The sequence below is a fragment of the Pollachius pollachius genome, assembly GCF_949987615.1.
Source record: "Pollachius pollachius genome assembly, chromosome: 14".
NCBI classification, from domain to species: Eukaryota; Metazoa; Chordata; class Actinopteri; order Gadiformes; family Gadidae; genus Pollachius; species Pollachius pollachius.
In genome coordinates, this window is record NC_136947.1 from 16,423,549 (window position 1) to 16,445,154 (window position 21,606).

The following is a 21,606-nucleotide window of genomic DNA, read 5'->3' on the forward strand; positions in this document are numbered from 1 at the left end:
TCGTCGAGTTTAGCATGTTTCGAGCTGTAATGGCGCTCGACATTGGCCTTTTTCATCACCGCAAGCGCCTCGCCACAAACTAGGCACACTGGCTTGCCTTTCACTTCAACAAAGAAAAAGTCATTTGTCCATTTTTCCTGAAATACCTTCCTTTTCTGGACAGTCGCCATGATGCATCACTTGTCTGTGTCGGTAATTGTCATGTGTCAGTCACTCCGACCCTATAGACGGGTTTCTGTGCAACGTCATCGCAGATGTGCGCGCGCAGCCAGGGGGCAGAAAGCGGGACATTTGTCATTTGTTTACTAGCGGAGTCAGCGGAGAACGAAAATGACAAGGAGCTGTTGTGCTGTAAACTGCACGAATCGGCAAAAGGATGGATGGAAACGGTTTAATATCCCGAGAGGATCTCATCCTTTTGCCAAGAGAAGAAGAAGATTGTGACTCCAGGCCATTAAAAGGGCGGATTGGGGTCCCGAAGGTCCTAAAGGCGGCGAGAGTCTGTGCAGCGCCCACTTCATTTCTGGTATGTTTGTCTTTTCCAACATGAGCTGGATAATGAGTAGGACTGCGTGTGATTTTACCATACTTAATGAGGATATATTAGTGTGATTTACTGACTAACTGGCCAACAAATTTGTCCGTCTTCTACTGAGTTTGTAAAGTTTAACGTTGGCTCGCGGTCGTAACCTATAAGTTTAGCTTTTGTTGTTACTGTAAGTACCAACATTAGCTGCATGGCTGGTGTAGGTTTCTTGGTTCAGGCTGAAAGTCGTACAAGAAAGTGTCTTCACAGTTCACACAGCTAATGTTACAGTGTACGATTTTCTTTAACTCTAAACCCGTAACTTAAATGCTTGTGCTATTGGTGCTCATTATGACTGAGCTCGTAAATTAGCAAATAGGTTAAAAAAGGTGAAAATAAACAATAAGCATAGCTAATCTCATTCTTTTTCTCAGGGTCACCGTCCATGGATTGTGATAGTCCAGATTTTGTTCCATCCGTTTTTTCACACAGCAGCAACAGAGACATCTCGGGAAAGGTGGCAAGGTCAGTGTCATGTCATGTATTTGAAATTTTCTAATTTCTTGGTAGCTTGTTAATTATCTTAGCAAATAAGATATTCTTGTGTGTCTTTCTTTATTATGTTATTGTATTATCTCTTAATGTGTTGATTATTTGGGGTTTTTAACTTAACTCTACTCTGTTTGTCCTAGATATGAAAGAAAGAGAATAAGAGATGAAGATAAGGCCCCTGCTACCTGCCCCACAAGCCAGCCTGAAGCAGATACTGTAGATTCTTCTGAAGGTATGCACAAGTCATACTATTAAGTGTGTGTTTGTGTTGGTTGGTTGGTTTGTTTTTTGGTTGGTGGTCAGGTGAGTAGAGTGACAGAGAACCAGACAGATAGTCTGTGTGTGTGTGTCTGTGTATGAAAGCTGATGTGTTGCACATGAGTTAATTTATCTCCTTTTTGTGTTGTAGATGAATGTAAGTTTGTGTCCAGAAAAGAGATGCACCAACTCAACCTGCAGTACAACCAGCTCCGTGATGATTATGAAGCTCTGAAAAGAGAACTGTATGCCACACAGGAAGAAAATAAACATCTGAAGGAGCAACTGAAGCAGTCCAAGTTTGGGTTTGATTCCATAAAAGACACAAACGCTAAAATATTTTTTTTTACTGGTTTACAATCATTACAAATGGTTATGTTGCTGCTGGATATTGTAAAAGAAGCACACTTGTGCTTAAGGGTGGGTTAAGTTGGGAGAACCACCTCCTTTTGGTTCTAATGAAAGTAAGACTTGGACTCACCAACAGAGACCTTGCCTACAGATTTGGCCTTCCATTCTCAACTGTATCAAAAATACTAAGAGACTGGATACCCATGTTGTCCTCAATAGTGAAACCTTTGATAATGTGGCCTAGTAAGGATGCAGTGAGAGCAAACATGCCAAAGTGTTTTAAACCCAAATTTAGGAATTGTCTATGTATTATAGACTGTACTGAAATCTTTATAGAAAGAACACACAATCCTAAAGCAAGGGCTGAAACCTGGTCAAATTATAAGCACCAAAACACAATGAAATATCTAATAGGAACCACACCAGCAGGAGCTATATCTTTTGTGTCTAGTGGGTGGGGAGGTCGTGCCTCTGACAAGGTAATAACTTTAGATTCTGCTTTTTTGGGTAAACTTGAGCATGGTGACGAGGTCCTTGCAGATAGAGGTTTCCTTGTTAGAGAGGATTTGGCCAGTGTAGGAGCAACATTAAGAATACCAAGTTTCACGAAGGGGAAATCTCAGTTGCCAGGTTCTTGTGTTGACACTTCACGTCAGTTGTCAAGAGTCCGCATACATGTGGAAAGAGTTATTGGTCAGCTTAAAACCTTTAAGATACTGAACACTGTCATACCCATCAGCCAAGTCGATATGCTAGATGACATTTTGACCATATGTGCTGGTTTTACGAACCTTAGGGGGGCTGTGGTGGCCCGGCGATAACTGTGTTCAGAGTCAAGGAGGTGTACATTATTTTCCATGATTGTGTCAGGCTTTTAAGGGCTAATGAGGGCAATGGTGGTCACTTACTACTTGCTCTCACTGTCTCTCTCACTTACTCATCACTCTCTTTCTCTCTGACTATAAAATTATTAACAGTTATGAATAACTAAATTTGATCAGACAGGATCATTCAGAGTACAAAAAGGTTGAGAACCACGCACGCAGAACTATTTCATTTATTTATGATAATGGAGAAACTGCGTTTAAAGCTGACATGGCAAATATTGAACATGAACTGAATGTTGTAAATGCAATATATTGAAGGCAATGCAATTAAAATGAAATGTACATCTCAACAATGAATGAGTGTACATAATAAATACTACATGAACTCATTTAACATTTATACCTGGAAATTATTTTTTTTTCTAGCTTTCAACTAAGTTTTGAGTATTATCATTGTCTGCCGAACTCAAACTGCACTTCTTTCTGGCGATGAACAATATATATCAGTGCTGTTTGTGATTTTACGTAAATGTACATTCAGAAAAAAATAAATGAACACTTAAAGAGTCAGATGTGTTTGTTTGTTGTTGTGTTGACAGTAATGAAGTCAGTTAGATTTTGTCAGGTGTACCTATCCATCTTTGCTCATTACATCAGCTTTTTCTTAAATGCTGTTGTCCAGCATCCAGTATTTACCATTGTTGGATGTATCTATTTGCATCCACATTTCCATTTTTTGGAGTATCTGGTAATGTTCACACATGGATAGTGAAAGTGTTGGCAGCAGTCTGTGCACTTGATCATTTTGCCAAAGCTTGGGCTTTTGCAGTACAGACATTTGATCTCTTCTGCCAGGTCAGGGTCTTTGCAGCGGCAGACAAGTTCTGGGAGGAGGTGGTCCATGAAGAAAGATTCAGCCTTGGGAAGAGTTTCTTGTAGAAAGGGCTCATCTCTCCGTAGCCGGCAAATGATGCTGCTTGTCTTCGTCCACACCATGAAGTCACACATGTCCATTTGAGAAACATACATTTGTAACTGGATCTGTGAGTAATATGGGTGGGTGGGTCGCAGGTCATAGTTTCCATCAAGGCAAAAGGATGCATCAGTCTCTGACCCCTCTAGTCCCTCCCTGTACTTGTATGGACACTTTATCTCTAGCAGGCCTGTTCCACAGCAGTCACAGGAGAATACCCCATCAGGAGAAGCAGCCAGGTACGGCTCATCTGCTCTCACTGTTTGACCCACTGCCTTTACATTACAGTTCATGTGTATTTTCTTCATTTCTGTTTCATAATTTTTACGTGCTGTGACCTCCATTTGCTTTCCCCACATGACAGCGGGTACAGTAAGATCTGTGGCATCATATTGCATGATCAGTTTCATTACACTGTCAGCTGAGCTGTCTTTGCATTTAATAATTCTGTGAAAATTGCTGCCAGTTACGCGGCCCACTCTATGGAGTCCCCAGGTTGTGCACTTTGCCTGCTCTTTCGTAACATCCTGTAGGTGCTCTAGTCTGTCAGTTGTGCATTGCCCTCTCATTTTCTCATAGATCTTTTTACACTTCTCCTGGAGGTCAGCTGTCGACAGGTCCCTAGCAGATGGGTCAAACATGGCTGTCAGGGGCTCAGGTAGTTAACATCCTGATTCTGATGCTGTGTCTGTGTCCGAGTCTGCAGCTGTGTTGATGGATGTGAATATAGCAGCTTCTGGACAAATGTTTTTGAGGGCCTGAAGATCTTCCGTTGTAATTGCTGAGTGAAGGAGGAAATGTATTTGTAAGGATTGTCACATAAGAGGGAGCAATTTTAAAATAACATTTAGGCTATGATTTAATTAAAATGCTTGATCTGTAAATATTGCGTTTAATTTATCACTGCAGAAAAAAAAGTGAAATTATTTGTGCATTATTACATCAATTCAGTGTGCGAAATACTCGTCAATATTCGGGGGGTTTGTAGGCCTATTTCTTCCTCACTAGTTTTTATTTTTTATATGCGGATCTAGAGCGAGCGAGTATGCGAGAGAGAAACAGGTGCGCACCAGATTTCACGTTGCAGACCGACACCGGCAAAAACTGAAACAATTAGTTGAGAGGAAAAACACAGAATATACAGAGGTTTATGCATTTATATGTCCAAGAGACGTCAGGACGTGAACGAGGGAGGATTGGATGGTGGCTCAGGTTTAGTGAAACTGTCACTGTCAGCAGCACATCTGTCAGCAGCTGCTCCAATCACACACGTCACGAACTTTATTTTGAAGGGACAGACAGATGTTGATTTTGGTAACAGTGACTTTGTTGCCCACACACATTACGTATGTCGGCTTTTGTCTTATCCTCTGCAATCGCCTTTTATTTTTATTTCTTTTTTTTTTTTTGGGGGGGGGGGGTATTTCGCACACTGCCTAAATTATACCAATATATAATAGGCTAATAGCCGTCACTCTCCTAAAGATTCAATCCACTGCGGACGGTTGTGCGTAATAGTTCACATGTATCAGCGCGTTCACTCTCATAGGCTACCTGGTATGTTTTGGAGTGTTGGTGTATGATGGACTTCAGGCAGCTCAGTCAGGTGTCGCTTTGGTCGGCTGAAGTTGATGTTTTTCAACTTTTGTGGCTCAACCCTTTTGCGGGACATGTCCTTCCACTTGTTTGGTTGGGAAGTGCAGGCGACCTCATCCTCGGTGCGTCTGCGCCCTGTTAACTCAACCTGGCACAGGATGGCTGCAGCATGGCTGCAACAAGAAGCAAGACTGGTGCGATGGATAGATCTATTAGTAAAAGTAAGTGAATTCAGAAGCTCACAATATCTGCTGTGTGAGACTTACCCTGCCATGCATGTGCAGTTAGCTGTCAGGATGTACCCTAGATCCCTGTGCACGTACACCCAGGCATCATAAGGTTTTGCCTTAAGTCCCTGTCTCTGACTGGGCAGGACACCTGCCCTCAAAGCGCAAAACCCTGAACTTGTGTCAAAACATTTTAAGTTTTGCACATGACCACAAAGAACATAATTATATGCGTCCAAAGATTTGTATGCACGCAAACTGTCCTTAGTGTACACACTAGCCTTCTCAATCAGATAACTGTATATGTCGGGCCATGTTATAGCTGGCCATTTGGACATATCTGCAATCCATTCCTCACTCGGAATACTATATGGGTCTGGTAATTTCTCACCAGTGCTGAGGACCAGTTTGTTCAGGTAATCGGTGCAGTCTGAGCTGCTGAGGCTGTTGATGTAATTAGTCTGAGCCATCTCTGTCAAGACCTAGCTAACAAGCTGTCAGACCTGTAGTGTAAAACTATATTTACAGTGACATTGGCGTTTTTTTTTTTTTTTTTAAATGTTGGCAGGCCGTAAAGTAGCCTCGCCGTAAACATTTTTACTTTAACTTTGTTAGCGTTAACTAACATTACGACCGTGCTCCTGATATTGGAAACATCTAAAACAACCGTCAAAACCTGGTAAGTTGAGTGAAATTCATGGACATTTCAGTAAGTGTTTTTATGATTTGTGATGCAATGAAAACAAAGCGATTTTTCAGTAAAATGACATTTTATTGCAACTGTGTCAGGGAGAATGTACAAGCAATACGGCATCTACATTGATATCAGTTCACTCCGAAGCAGGCTTTTGCCCCCTGGCTGCGCGCGCACCTAGTATTGTTTGTACACAAGAAACATGCATCTATGCGTCTATGCAGTGGTACGTACATCACATGCTGTATTCACTGACCCTGACGTTGACTCGGACATAGGACTCTCTCACGGAAAACTAATGACGGGCGATATATTTTTTTTCCTGATTTTCTTTTTTATTCATGTATGCATATATGAAGATATAAAAATTGTATTGCATTGCAGGCCAGTTGAAATGGCCCCGCGGGCCGTATACGGCCCGGAGGCCGGACGTTCCCCACCCCTGGTTTAAAGAGCCACACAACACTTTGTCAGTTCCGATGGTTTTCATTTCAGATCTGTCTGCCAAATTACTTCAGAAATGCAGTTTTGGGACAATTTGAGAAATAGATTTGCATTTTGCAGCAGCTGGAACACCACTTACAATCACTTTACTTCATTTAATTTGACTTTACTGTGTTCTTTTAGTAGCATCTAAGGCCCCGTTTACACGAGGACGTTTGCGGGTAAAAACGACAAAAATATTTTATCGGAAGCGCCTTTCGTTTAGACGGTGACGGCGTTTTTGGGGCTTAAAAACGCAAAAATCTGAAACCACCCTCCAGAGTGGAGAATTTAAATACGCTCCGCCGTAGCGTTTCCGTCTACACTGTTAAGACGCAAAACTCTGCTCAGATCTGCTCACGTCGCGTACGCGTTTACGCCACATACATGGCCCAGTACAGGGAAATAAACAAACATGTTGGATTATTTCCATGCGTCGGACCGTCAAGCTGCTCTGGCAGCTCTAATAAACTTACAGGAGTCTTTCCACGAAATGTACAGGATATGTACAGATAGTATTACTGAACAGAGAAGGATCTGTAATTATGTTTTGGTTTTCCCGGCGCAGATAAGGGAAGAAGGAAGATTCAACACATGCGCTCAGACATGGTGGTCCTGTGTGATGGTGTATCACAGCACCACCTAGCCGTCTGACATGCATACCCAATCGAAATCCACACACTTTTTTGTCACCGTATGCACGAAGATTTCCTCCCGAAAATGCTCGTCTAAACGCAGAATAAAAAGTGAAGACGCGACGCCACTTTTGCGTATTCTGTTCAAACCGTCATCATGTAAACGTAGCCTAAGTAGTGGCATAAGGCTTTGGACATTGTTCTGTTGCAATTTAAACCTACGAAAAATAAGTGTCAATATATTTGTACTATAGAGTCACATTTTTGAATAATGAACATATAACACCAATCCTTGAGTTAAAATGTATTCCATCTAGTACCTTAAACCAACTCTAAAAATATCCCTATTAATGTGACTCAATGTCTACGCCCTGGATGTTAAGCCCATTTTAATGGCCTCAAATGTCAAGCCTCACTTCAAGCCTTGATAGTAATTGTAATTATTGATAAGAATCATAATAATAATTAGGATTATTATTAATGTATTCGCTATAAAAGATCTTTGTATCTTAATCTCAATGCAAACTCAAGTTACACAGAAGTTAAAGTCTGAAAATTGTTTCCTCCACATGTACTTATTTTCTGTGTCAGAATGGGCAAAGCCATCACCTCATCTCGTTTCAGAAAAGTTAAATTAGACTTTACCTTATAAGGCAACTCTATTGGCCCACTTCATCCTGAACGCATTTAACAAAAGCAGACAGTCTGCTGGATTAATCAGCCACAACCTGATTGGTTTACTGTGCCAGTGGAGCGGCTGGCTGCGGACTTTTAAGGACAGGGTGCGGAGACGGAGCAGTGCAACTGTTAGCGCGCTCATTTTATACATAACAATGTGGGATTGACTTGATTTTCGGGGCAATAGGACTTTTGAGGCTGCCATTGTCTCGACTAAATTGTCCAAGCGCATAGTGCTGTTAGTTATTCCAATCATACAAAACACAATCAGTAGTCAGTGGAATGAAATAATACATTTTACGACCACCTCCTGGACAAAAGGTGAATTGATGGTTGGTTTGTGTTGACTTGATACACTCCAGATTGTTTTAAAACTTGAACCTTGGCATAAGGTTTTGAACCGAGGGCAAAATACCTGGTACTGTTCCTGAATTCTGTGTAAAAAAATATTCTACTATTTTGAATCAAACTCCCTATGTCTTCTTATAATACCCCAAATATTCAATATGTATTAGTCAATTGGATAAATGTGACCATCAACTTTTACTAAACTGAATCCATATCGGGATATGAAGAATTGAAAATGAATCAATATTTTCTGTTTGGTCCTGCATAATATTTATAGGTCCAAAACCAGGCCTGCGTTACAAAATGACAATGTTTACCCAGGGAACATTTGGTTTGGCCACATGCAGAAGATCTCATTTGTCATGTTTGAATGCAACACTTATCTCGCCACAAAATATTCACCAGTCAGATATGAGTAAATAGTGCTCCAAACCAATTTACCTCAAATGCAGCACTGTTAAACTCCTTCAAACGGACCCATTTTGTATTGTTTTTGTTAATAATAATAACACTTGCATACAGAGAGCTTATGCATAAAACTACCTTAGTTCCACCATCAGAAAGAATATTCGGTTTCTATACTCCTTGTGTTCTGAAAATATATTTTGTCTACACACTGCTTTTGTAGCTCTGGAGGTTTGTTGCATCTTCGAGTTGCATATCCACACAATTATTTGCAGTCTGACTTTATACAAATTGTCACTCTCCACCGGCGAACCCTAGTGTGACAATCACCTGAACCATTAAACAGCCGCGGCTAGCATTCGAACCGCAAGGCATCCCCGTCCGCTAACGACGGCAGCTCATTGGACGGAGGGGGCGAACAATGGATCCGTGGTTTACATGAAAGGCGGCGTGTCTGTGGCTGACACAGACACAACAGAACAGGAACCCGAAGAAGCCTCCACACCAGAGACCCCTGCAAAGCCTGGTTAGCCATGCATGGTGCGGGGAGCGCAGCACAAAGCAATCACCTTTCCCTTTTTCTTAATGGAGCTGTCAGGGCTCCCCACCGCTGGGTCACGAGTGGCAGGGTGTATGCACGGGCTGGTTGATGAGCCCCGGAGGACAGGGCTAGCCCGGTTATGAGCGCACGCTACACACTACACACATGCCAATGTGTGCAGTGCGTCACACCCTCATGCACAAAAAAAAAAGGGGTCCTGGGGACATTGAACACACATGTATGATGGATGGACATGTACCGGCTGTCAAGTGTGTCCATCTTAATGCAAAAAAAGGGATTCAGGAAGTGTGTGTGTGCGTTCTTGTGAGAATTGGTATACACGTGTGCGTGTGTGTGTGTGTGTAATGTGTTTGTTTGTGTGTATGCAATTGAGCTTGCAGTCTTCTGTGTGTGTATGTGTGTGCATTTGTGTGTGGGTGCATGTTTAACGTGTGTGTGTGTGTTTCATTGTGTTGTCCTTGTCTCTGTGTCAACGCCTGGGATCCTAGGTTTCTTCAAATGAGTGTACAGTATCTCCACGTTCATGCATTGAGCTGCCAATCATGTGAATGACTCCTGTCCTTCTGTGTGAATGACACAGCCTGTCGGTCAGAAAGGGAGCCTCCAGCTCTTGAGTGAATGAGTGGAATCTAATGAGGGGAGCTGGGTCTCCTAGCCAGGCTTCTCTCAAGTGAACGCCGGTTGAGTCACACAATGTAAATTACAACAGGAGCGTAAAAGGTTGCCTGCATGAAATGAGTGATGCAAGCTGACAGCAAATAAGGCCCATTACCATCGCCATCACCCAGGGAGAATACGCAAATAGGACTTCAAGAGAATGCCTTCTCTGGCTCTTGTTATGCATTAGGGTGGACGACTGAGGCCTTTCTAGGGATCAGCAATTGGCTTCTTCGGAGCGGCTGGGTTTCATGTCATCAATTTCGAGAAGACAAAGTAAGGTAAAATAACACAAAGTTAATACAAAACAAGCAGAAATGGGTTCCTTAAAAAACTGCACACGTCCACCACCATAATAGCTTGAAATGAGATGACAATATACAACAGCGTCTAACAACAGCAAAATCAATAAAGAGAAAGGTTATTGTTTCAGAAAAAAAATAATTGTAACAACAATGAGGGCTTAGGTTTGTCTAATGAATTTGGGGAAACTGTCCACTGAGAGAGGGGCAGTTAAAGGGAACTTGTAGTGCTTAATTGGAGAGGTTGTTCTTTTTTGTGGGGTAGGGAAAATCCCATGTTCCAGTGGTACAGTCTGTCTTTGCTACTCTAATTACCTCATATCGGTATTATATCATCCGTCATCTTGGCAACAACGGAGGGACTAAGGACTATAGACACGCTTACCTATTTGATAAGGTTAATTGAATCCGATTTTGTGTATGCGAAGAAAACATGCATCGATAATTAATAACAATCCTATTTATTTCTAATCATTTGGAGATATGAATACATTTTTGAATGAAGATTTAATCTCATTAAAATGTAGTTCAATTTAAACCTCAAGGTCACAATGAAGGCTTTTCAAATAAAACATGTATTAAGGATATTTAATGCAGTCAATTTGATGCATTAACTTGTTTCATTGAAGGAACTGAACCAAACTCAACATAAATATCTCATTTATATTGCTGGCACTGCGCATAGCATCCCAGACATGACAATATCAGTACTGGTGTTGTCAGTGTGCACAAAACAACACCCACCTATACGAGCAAGGCACCAATTAAATCAACCGATTTATTTAATTGGATGATTCAATTGTCCCTTAATTCACCTAGGGGGCAAAAATAGAAATAAAATGTACCTCCTTTATCACTTCCTGTCTTCCATGTTCCACGGATTCCCACAGGGTCATGAGCCCAGCGATTAAGTCAAGTGACTGGAAGTTATTGACATCGTACAGCCTCAAATCAATCTGGTCATCGTGCCAGAAGTCGACACGTATGTCTGTGTGTGTGTTTACCTTCTCTCTCTTCCCTCATTCTTCCTCTACACAGTGATACCCCAATACCCCAGGCACTTCCTCCCAGAGCAGAGCCCGGGCTGATCTGAATATCAAAGCGCGGGCGTGCATTTTAAATGTATTCAGCGCGTGTCGTCTCCCGCTTGTAGCTTTGACCCTGCAGTAGAAGCCTTCTGTCGGGATCCACACAGCAGCAGCTTCCCCCCTATCTGAATTCAAACCTGGTGCCATCCGCCGGGACGCATATCAAAGACTCTTTCTTTCCATCACCTCGCCGCTGTGTGTTTTTGCGCTGTGCTTTGCTTTTTTCCCTCCTGCGCCGCACCGCCACATCCACGCCATCGGGTTATAGGCGTGAAAGAGGGCATAAACAACTCTCATTCTTTCACGGGTCGCTCTAATTGTGTGAAGTTGTTTAGTATCACCATCTCTGGTGGCACCGCAGAGCACCAGGGTGGGGAAGGGCTGTAAAGATCTACTGCAGCTGCAAACGCTAGTACTCAGTTTTAAGAAGTGTACATCCTATGAATCTGGCTAATTTATCATTTGTTAAATGTCCGTTTCCGATGCAAACGGCATCACAGTGCAAACGGCATCACGGCCACGTTAACGATCTCCATCTCGTTTGATGGAGGATTATTTCAACACTCGATAGCGAAGCCGGGCCGCATCCACAACATCATAATCTGATTTCTGTTCTTGCTCAGCATAGCAATGCAGTCTGTTATGCTCAATGCATAACTAATTACTAATACGTTAGCTATGCACCTTTCAGTTCATTTATCTGATGAAAATGTGATGCGAACAGTTTGTATCTTTTCAAGGCAAATCCAATATCCCAAAAAGCATCAGATTCCCTGACAGAATGACAGATAGACTGACAGGTGGATGGACAGGCAGACAGACACAGAGCTAGATGGATGGATGGATGAATGGATTGATAGCTTGACGGACAAAAAGACGAACAAACATATGGACGGAGGGGCAGACAGCCAGATGGGTGGATGTTTGTGTGTGATGATGGACTAACAGAAAGGTATACAGAGCGACGGTAGTCTATCTCCAGCGGTAGGTGTAGCACATTCCGGCTTAGAGGGTCAACTTCCAACCTTGCTAAGAATGCATGCACTCAAATTATCGTGAGACGCATTCAATAACCGAATGGCATATAGAGAGACAAAGAGACAATAGAGAGAAAGATCCAACTCCATAGGCGCATGTGAAATATCTTTAAATACACGTATGCCTCTCAGTCTTTGACTCTTCTCTTAATCAAGCGGCTGCCAAAGCCTCCGGCCGTACAGCCGTCAGATTGAAAGACCCCCATTTGGCAGGCTTCTCACGCACTCTAATTTAGCCTCCATATTTTCCCCTGAACCATCGGAATTACCTGGCTAATGAAACGTGGCCTTTGGCAGGAGCCAGTGACGGACGGGATCCTTCAGAATAACAATAGGGAAAGCGATTTTGTTCTTTGATGCCATTAAGGATGACCTCCAATCGTACAGAAGGAGTCCACGATGTCACCGGGACAAAGAGGAACATGTGTTCCCTGTGCAGCTCGTTTAGCAACCTTCCAACAACCTTTATCCAGCTCCAGCCATGACATTTGTCTCTTTACAAATCCTAATCTATCATTTCCACTTGCTAATGAGTTTTCTTTTTTGTAAAGTTGAACAAGGCCATATTGATCGTCATTATCAATGACGGCAATGACGGCAAGTTCTTCATTGCCGTCATTGTGGACAGGGTATCGACACAGAAGAACGTGCGGCCACACCCAAAAAAGTCCCCGGAGAACCACTACACACCAGCGCCTAGTCTATCAAGCATGGCTCACAGTGGTGCGCACACACACACACACACACACACACACACACACACACACACTCACACACACGCACACACACACACACGCACACACTCACACACACACACACACACACACACACACACACACACACACACACGCACACACACGCACAAACACACAAACACACACACACTTAGTGGAATATCAAATACGGCTTCACCTTATATTCGGAGAGGGCAAAGAGAATCCCAAATGGTTCTACTCTGTTGAAAGGGGCTGTATTGCCACCATCCCCTAGCCCCCACACCCCACCAACACTGACTCTCTTAAGGTCTTTGCTTAGATGCCAAGCTTTTATCTCAAACAAAAACTTGACTCTCCAGCTCTCTACCTCTGTCTCCTCTCCACTTCCCCACTCTCTCTCTGTGTTTTCTCGCGCTCTCGCTCCCTCTCTCTCTGCCTCTCACTCTCATCCTCTCTCTCCATATCTGACTCTGTCTCCCCCCCCCCCCCCCCCTTTCCTCCTCGCCTATACTGCATGAATTATGCAATATTTTGTCAGTACGCCTTGGAACCCATAATTGGTCATTCCACTTTCAAATCAAACCAATAAATGAACAGAGCCACAGTAGCCCAGGTTCCCCCCCCCCGTGCCGGTTTTTTCCTGCTTCCACCACCATCGCCAACACCACCATCACCACCCGCAGACCTCTGACAGCTGGTGAGCCTTATTCAAACAGGCAACCATGACATTGTCTCCCCAGCACAGATAGAGAGAACCATGGTATCAATCGTATGTGGTGGGGAGCCCAATATCATCACCTGTTACCAGATACAGTCTCTTCCCCTTTTCTTATTTCCGTACGCCGGCCCACTCCACCTCCACACAATCAGCGGCACCTGCGTTCGGATAAGACCGCATTATATTTGCACTTCCTGAAGGGCATGCCATTAGGACTGCAGGGAACGGATGCAGTTGAATGATTGATTTGAAATTCGGTTAAACATTTTACCCTGAAGGTGAGGTTGAGGTTACAATGATAAAAAAAAAGAAAAAAAAAGTAGAGCATGGGTGGGTTTCTACTGGATTAAATGCCTTTACATGTAATGTTGTGTTATTTATTCATAAGCTTTTTAAGGCACAACAGAGTAGTATTTCAACATTAATTAATTCAATGTCAAAGGCAAAATGTTATTATTATTATTATTATTATATCAGTGGATTTAAAGGGATTTTCTTCTTATCTCTGTGGCTAAAATCACATTTCAATAGAAGTCCCTTCCCACTCCGATGCTACTTAACTTGAGCCAAATATACATTTTTCCTCTTCCATCCAGGCCTCTTCTGGGTTGGGTGGGGTCATTAAATATAATGAATGTAGAGAACTGTTAGAGAATTAGCCGCTGCACATGTGGAATTAAATGTCAACTCTGGTATGAGGAAATTGGTTGGATTTGTCCGAGAGGCGCTCGCTCTTAGAAATTAGTTAATCTAGCTTGGAGTGGTGTGTGTGTCTGTGTGTGTGGGGGGGGGTGTTTGTACGGGTGTGTGTGCGTGCGTGCGTGTGTGTGTGTGTGTGTGTTTGTGTGTGTGTGTGTAGAAATGAAAAGTGTGTTTGGAGCTATTTTTTGATAAAGGAAGCTAAGCCAGACAAGGGGGGTGGGTGGTGAGAGGGTTAGATGAAAGAGTTGGTCATCGTTGTGGCCCACAAAACCTCCTTGAAAATGAAAATTAATCATTCCAATCCTTTTTAATTAGCTGCCCCCATTTGTTAAAATTACCGCTAAATCCCGCCTCCCCTCCCAGCCCCTCCCACTGTCTAGCCCCGCCCTCTATGTGGAGGCGGGGAAAGTTCAAGGAGGTTAATCAGGCAGCAGGTGTGCATGGGCGAGCAAGGTAGAGATGAACAGATTAAGGGAGATGGCTTCCGTGGCTGGGTTGATTGAATAAGGAGCAAGCAAAAAAATGCGTGTAGGTGAAATGGAGTAAAGGAGCAGAGAGAGATTAGAATCTTACTTATGACATACTTGAAAAACCACACAAGACATATTAGTTAGTAACGGTTCGCACAAGGTCCAGAAACAGCCTGCAAATTAGGATAAAGTGGGAGCCATGGCAAGTATTTACTCACATCATACACGGACTTAGCATTATATTAATAATAATAATATTCATGCCCAACAAACCTTGTGAAGGACCTTGGTGATATTTAGTTAATAATAACCTTATAGTCAGTAAGTAACTGTGTTGGTTTTGGCCTATTGATTCTAATAATTTAATTAAAATTGGATTCATTATTATTCAGAGCTTGGTCTTAAGAACTAGACTCAATTTTGAGACTCAATTAAAAATGCCTGTAGTTATGTTAATGCAATCTGAAATCTCAGATCTCAGATTAAATTTGGTCAAAAGGGCTGGATTGCTTTTATTTACTCAAATTGCTGTATTTAATTAGTATACCAAACTTTTATACATCAAGTATGAAAGAGCATGTTTGCTAGACATTCTCTGATGAAGGCCTGATAATGAATCAACGACCAAACCTGCCTGGTTTCCCTTTCACCGTACTACGAACAGTGAGTCATCATAAAAAAGACATGAAATAAATCCCTCGGTTCAGTTTTCGATATACGCTTCAGCAATCAGGGGAAATGAAAAAATAAAAGCTTTAATAACTCAAGCAAAGCGCGGACATAAGTGCTTCACACACACACGCTTTACCCTTCACCTGTGCACCTTCTGTTATTGCTTCCTTTCAAAAGGATACAGAGGAGACGCATGCAAAGCTCAGGGAAGATTCGTATTCCTGAGGGACCGAGGCATATTACATTAAACTAAAAATGATACCAATATACATCCCTCAATGAATAATACATCATGAATTGAGTAAGGATGGAACAGATATGTTTTGAACATCAAAACTTTCAGTTGGGTATATTTTGCAAATCCCCCACAGTTTACAACCAGAGCGCGTCACAGGCGGATCATCTGTGATGCACCCAGGGCCACAGATGCCCCTTGAGTAATAGAAGGTGGTGGAGTGAGAGGTGATCCTCTAGCTGTCTTGGCTGGCATGGCGCCGGCGTGTTTAGGATGCAGACGACAGCCCGTGGATTCCTGGAATGATAGAGGCAGTCTGGTGAGTGATGCATGGGCGATTGGTAGTGTGCAGAGCCGACCACAGATAATGTATTGATTAGACATCAGGGGGCCGAGCAGGTGGAAGGCACTGGGTGTCTTAGAGCTGACCTCCATCGGGTCAAAGGATGAACCTCTCCTCTCGGCCCTTCGTCACTATAATGGCTGAAAAGACGAAGCACTTCTAGAGGCAATATGGCAAACTGGTCAGATAGTTAACTAGTCCTGCCTGGATCCATCGCTCAAGGTCCAAGGCCCAACACAAACTGTTAATGGATCGTTAACAGTTAGGGGCCACTAACATTAGGGGATATAGAGTTATACAGGATATAGTTGTTCAGTTATTCTGTATTTATTTTGTGTTATTTGTCTTTATCTGTACTGTTCTGTGCCCTATGGCTGCATTTACACCTGAACTTCCCTTCATAGATGTGTGTGTGAAGGGACAAAAGCTTTCTGTCTTATCTTATTAAGATTTAGATTTATGAAGCATAACAGTATAATTGTGACTTTGTGGTAATATACTTCATCAGTTAATAATGGGCAGAAACCTGATTGATGGTGATATTTTCTGGGGTTTGCAGGATAGCAAACTGGGCAAAGAACATACAAATCACCGCGAGATGCTGGATACTGGTCTGTTGACACCCCCTTTCCATTACCTTGCTAATGACTTGATTTGTGTGTTTTTCAGTCTAGCTAATTAGGGTGCAATCTATCCCTTTGTCTCCTCAGTTCAATTCCATGTGACACCCTTCTCGGATGAACTCACACCCCCTAATTTATAGCTTTACAACTGACCTATTTTGATCATCCTAAGGGCATATGAAGATTGATCTCTTCCATTAAGGCCCTGCAAGGCAAATGGTTAGGGCGGCAGTGGTTTGGCAACGTCCATCCCTCTCTAGATTGTCTGTGATGTAGCGTTTTCATTTTGACCCACTGTGGGGCTGTTCTGGGGGCTGTTGGGGCTGGGTTAGCCTCATCTCTTTTTTCTTTTCTGAATGATGTCTAGGTGTGCAGCGCAAAAAACAGGTCTCCAATGTTCCTCGACCTATCCCCTCCTCATCATCATCATCCATCATCATCATCATCATCATCGTGAAATGACCGTCCTCTGCATTTATGAATGAATGAGAAAAATAGCTGATACCCACCGATGTGAACACCACATCTTAACACCATCTGCTGTTTGTTCTGGTCCCTTGTTCTGGTCTCTTGTTCTTTTCCCATGCCTGCCATGCCTGTGGTCCATCTGAAAGGGCTCATCTAAAGAGACATTCAAATATCATGCTAAAAAGCTGTCTCTACCCAGCATACAAACACAATGGGAATATGCATTGATTGGAAAAAGAGACTGAAAGAACATCATAAAAACAACAACAGAAGGCAGACTTTTTGTGTGCTGCACCGGCTATATCTAATTGGGTAGCCGCCCCCCCCCAGAGAAGGACATGGTGGGGCCCCTGTAGCTACGGCTAGACACACAATTGTGCCTGAAGCACACTCACCTGCTTTCAAGTCCTGCGCGCCTCGTCTGGTTATTATGCAGCAGTGGGAGGGGAAAAACATGAGGTCCTCTTTGAAACTCAGGAAATGTATGAATCATATGCAAGGTTTTATGCTTTCTAATCTGATATGATAATCTCAGGTTCATGCTGCGGATAAAATAGAGCGAAACAGTGTAATGCTCATTCTCATCCTCTAGTCATCTAGCTCCTTCCATGGGTCAACTCTTGACATTGTTGTTTTTGTCTGATTCTGGGAATGGGTCATTGTTTTTGTTTCGCTGTTTCGTCATAAGCATTCTTTGTTTAATTGATTAACCAGCCTTATCTCAAACCGGTTTTAATTGGTAAACAAACAACATGTCCGACATGTTTTGGGCACTACTGCTACATTGGACTTTTCAGAAAGCAACACAAGCCAGCCAACAACAAACAGCATAAGAAGAAATGTTTCCTGGTCTTTTGGTTGTTTCATAAGGAGAGAACTAACACAACAGGATTATGCTTCTCTTATCCTATAAACTGCTGAAGCGACAGTAGTTCAATTTACGACAGGATTCAGTTCAGAGAACGTTAAGAAAGGATACCTGGGGTAGTTTGGGGATACATAAAATGAATAATGTAAATTTGTAAGTAATACTGACAAAATTACTTTGTCATAATCACCTTTGTCAACAACTTACCCTCAAGTGAGCTCTTTTATTAGAGCAGACAGTAGATGGTAGAATAACAAGCACTTTGATTTCACTGACTTTTTTAAATGTATTCCTTATTGGATAGCTAAAGACTCGTGGCAGTAAACTACGACAACAATTGGTTTATTACCTTTATTGTGTCTAAACGTTCACATGATAAGTCAACATTTAACTTTCATACTTAAATTAGGTATGATCCGGAGCATAGGCTGGTGAGGTGAATATGCTATCATACTAAACAGATAGGCAAGCAAAATGTGTAATTATAGGCCTATAGGCCTATATTTTACTGTGACCTGTGACTCTATGACATTAATTAAAAGCAGATGATTTTACACTGTGTGATTTCCAGGGACAATAAAGGCTGATGGAATGGCTAGCCCAAGCGTGACATCTGTAATTAAGACTAGCTGTCATCTTCACAGTGATTTACGATATAATTAATCAACAATTAGTTTGCAGATTAGGAATGTCTTGTTTATTTGGCTCAAGTTTTTGTTGAAGAAGTTTTGCTTGCGTAGTTTTTTGATTATATGTGACAACTTGTAAACAATTGTATTTCCGACTAAACTTTGGTAAATCCCATGACCCCTGAGCAGTTTATATACTGGAGATACTTGGTGTAAAATTCAAGGCTTCAAGCCAGAGTTAAGATATATGTCGCTGATACTATACAATAATCCATCTTGAAAATAGATAGATTATTTCATGATAATGGAAACTTTTGAGTGAGTCATTGAAACTGATGACTTATCATGCATCACGCTTAGAATTATAATAGAAACTGTGAATAACATAAGTTAATTTATATGAACAGATTCCTACCAGTTCATATAGGGGAGCCTTCTAAGCGTCACATGAATGACCAAGCAGGGAGCCAACACAAGCTGGCCTTTCCCTTGAACCTGCGTGGTGAAGAGGGCAGGAGGCTCTGTCAGACATTATAGGAAAACAGCAGGACTGAATCGATATTCCCCTTTCTCTGCACCTCTGAGATGATGAACTGAGATCATACCACAGCAATTCTCTCACCTTTTTTTTTTTTTTGCAGCAGCAGCAGTCAAGGCCAAGGACACCCATTGATTGAAAAGCTGCCCTTTGCTAATTACGCCTTTGTACTGCTACGAGCCAAGCTCGTAATAGGAACACGCCTGGGTTCGACTAATGTCCAGATTAGCTTGCGTTTGCGAGCTGATCTGTCATAAGAACCATGGAAACAGATTCACTCGGACAAAGCATACTTAAAAAACCTCAAGTCTATGTTGATTCTAGTTGTTTTTCTTTTCGTAGTAACACTTTAAAGACACACACTCGAGAACCACCAGTGGCTTATATTATGTGGCTTCGGCTTTACTTTAGGAGTGCGTTGATGTTAAGTATTGTAGCTGGGTGATTCAGATTCCAGACTGAAGAAGACACTAAGGCCTAATTAGGTTCTAACCTTCAGCTGGTAGAATGTTCCGGATAGACAAAAACATGGTCTAGATTTATGGAATAATTGGAGGAGGCAGATATGCCTGTTACACCATTTCCCTATTTTAGACCTTTCCCGTGTCACTGTTCAAGCTAATTATAAAGATAGCTTCCTACTAACTTGCATGCACATGACATGCTACTGCATTCACTGTAAACATAAGGAGCCCAACTTCCTCTCTTTTTAAGCCGGATCCTTTGACAGATGGTAGGTTTCCGCAGCACATACAGGCTACCATCGCAGACCTGTCAGTTACATTTAGACCTTCTTGAAACCATTCCAGAACGATCAGAGTGTTCTTTTTCTTCCTCCTCCTTCAGCACTCTCTCGTTTTCTCCACACCTAAGCGTTGTTCGTGAGAGCTCTGTGCAAAGCTCATCTTCAGCATTTTGCAGCCGCGGCATCAGCCTGAATCTCAATGTGTTCCAGCAGAGCGAGTGAGGAGGGCGCGCTGAAGAGCGAGAGAGCAAAGAGCCAAGAGAGAGAGATGAATCCTTTTGTTGCTCACGCTGTGAGGTGTCAATTAACACTTCATGAAGGGAAGGTGGGAGAGGCTCCGACGCATAACGTGGGACCCATTTTAAAAACATGCGTCATGTTCCCAAGAAGGTGAACCGGCTCCTTGGTCGTGACTTTTTCCCATCCTTTTTGAAGAGCAGGTCTCCAGCGCCATGCTGGCACCCGGTGTGTTCCAGGATCAGAGCTGGGGTGTGTGCGGGGGCACAGAGCCCAGTGGTAACCCCAGCACTGCAGGGGCACTGGTGGGGGTGTGGGTGTGGGATGAGTTGGTCCGTTTGAAAGAGGAAGACTACCCATACGGACTAAAGACACAGCGGGAGACGTGTGATTGGCCGCTGGCTATCGGCTCATTAGAGGAGAAATAAAAGAGCACTTCAAAATGGATTTCCTTCCCTTCGGGAGGATGGCAAGGGGAGAGAGAGAGAGAGAGAGAGAAAGAGAGAGACAGAGAGAAAGAGAAAAAGTGGGAGGGAGGGAGGGAGGGAGGGAGAGAGACACACACACCTGGAAATCAAGACCAATGTGCAACCAAAAAACGGGGTTAAGAGACCATACGGCAGAATAAAGTAGATGCTGAATGTTTCTTCTTTATAAATATGTCTCATACTGCTGCTGTAATGTATATTCATAGCCTCCAAACATATAACTGAGCTTGCATTTGCTTTAGGAAGGGCCTGAGGGTTTGCCAGAGGCACTTTATAGCCATGTATAAAGTTTGAGTTTTCTTCAATGGCCCTTAATATGGATACAGTCATTTACCATGCTGTTTTTACTGCCATTTTTGGAGTAAAAATCTAACCTAAGAGTATGGTTGTTTCAATGAAAAGCCTTTGATTTGATCCAAAATCATGAATGTTACTTATTGATGCTTGCTTTGAGTGATAGAGACCTGCACCAAGAGCACTCGTGTATTCTTGAAGGTTTACTATGATCCGAATAGATCTGTAAAGGGAAAGTCTCATGAAACATTTGATCGTATAAAGAGAGTTACGTGGGCTTCCTCAAAGCCAGAGTCAGAGTGAAATGGTAGGCTACGCTAATTGTTCGTGCTAACTTGGTTCTTAACATCTCTCCCACAAAGTGTTTTATTTTTTCCTGCTTAATGCTCAGTAAAACATTAAGAAGAGTTCTGGTTAATTACAGTTAAGTGTTTTTTGTTTTATCGCACATTGACTTAAGAAAAAAACAGTAGTTGAAAGCCACTGGATTCCAACTGACCCTCATAGGACAGACTGATGTGCACATCATTCCTAATCCTTATTTTAATGTATTTCTCTATTTAACCCTCGAGAACATCCTTTCCCCTATCATACTATACTGCTATACTATTTCATACGAATACCATACTATACTCTGATATACTATACTATGTTATATTAT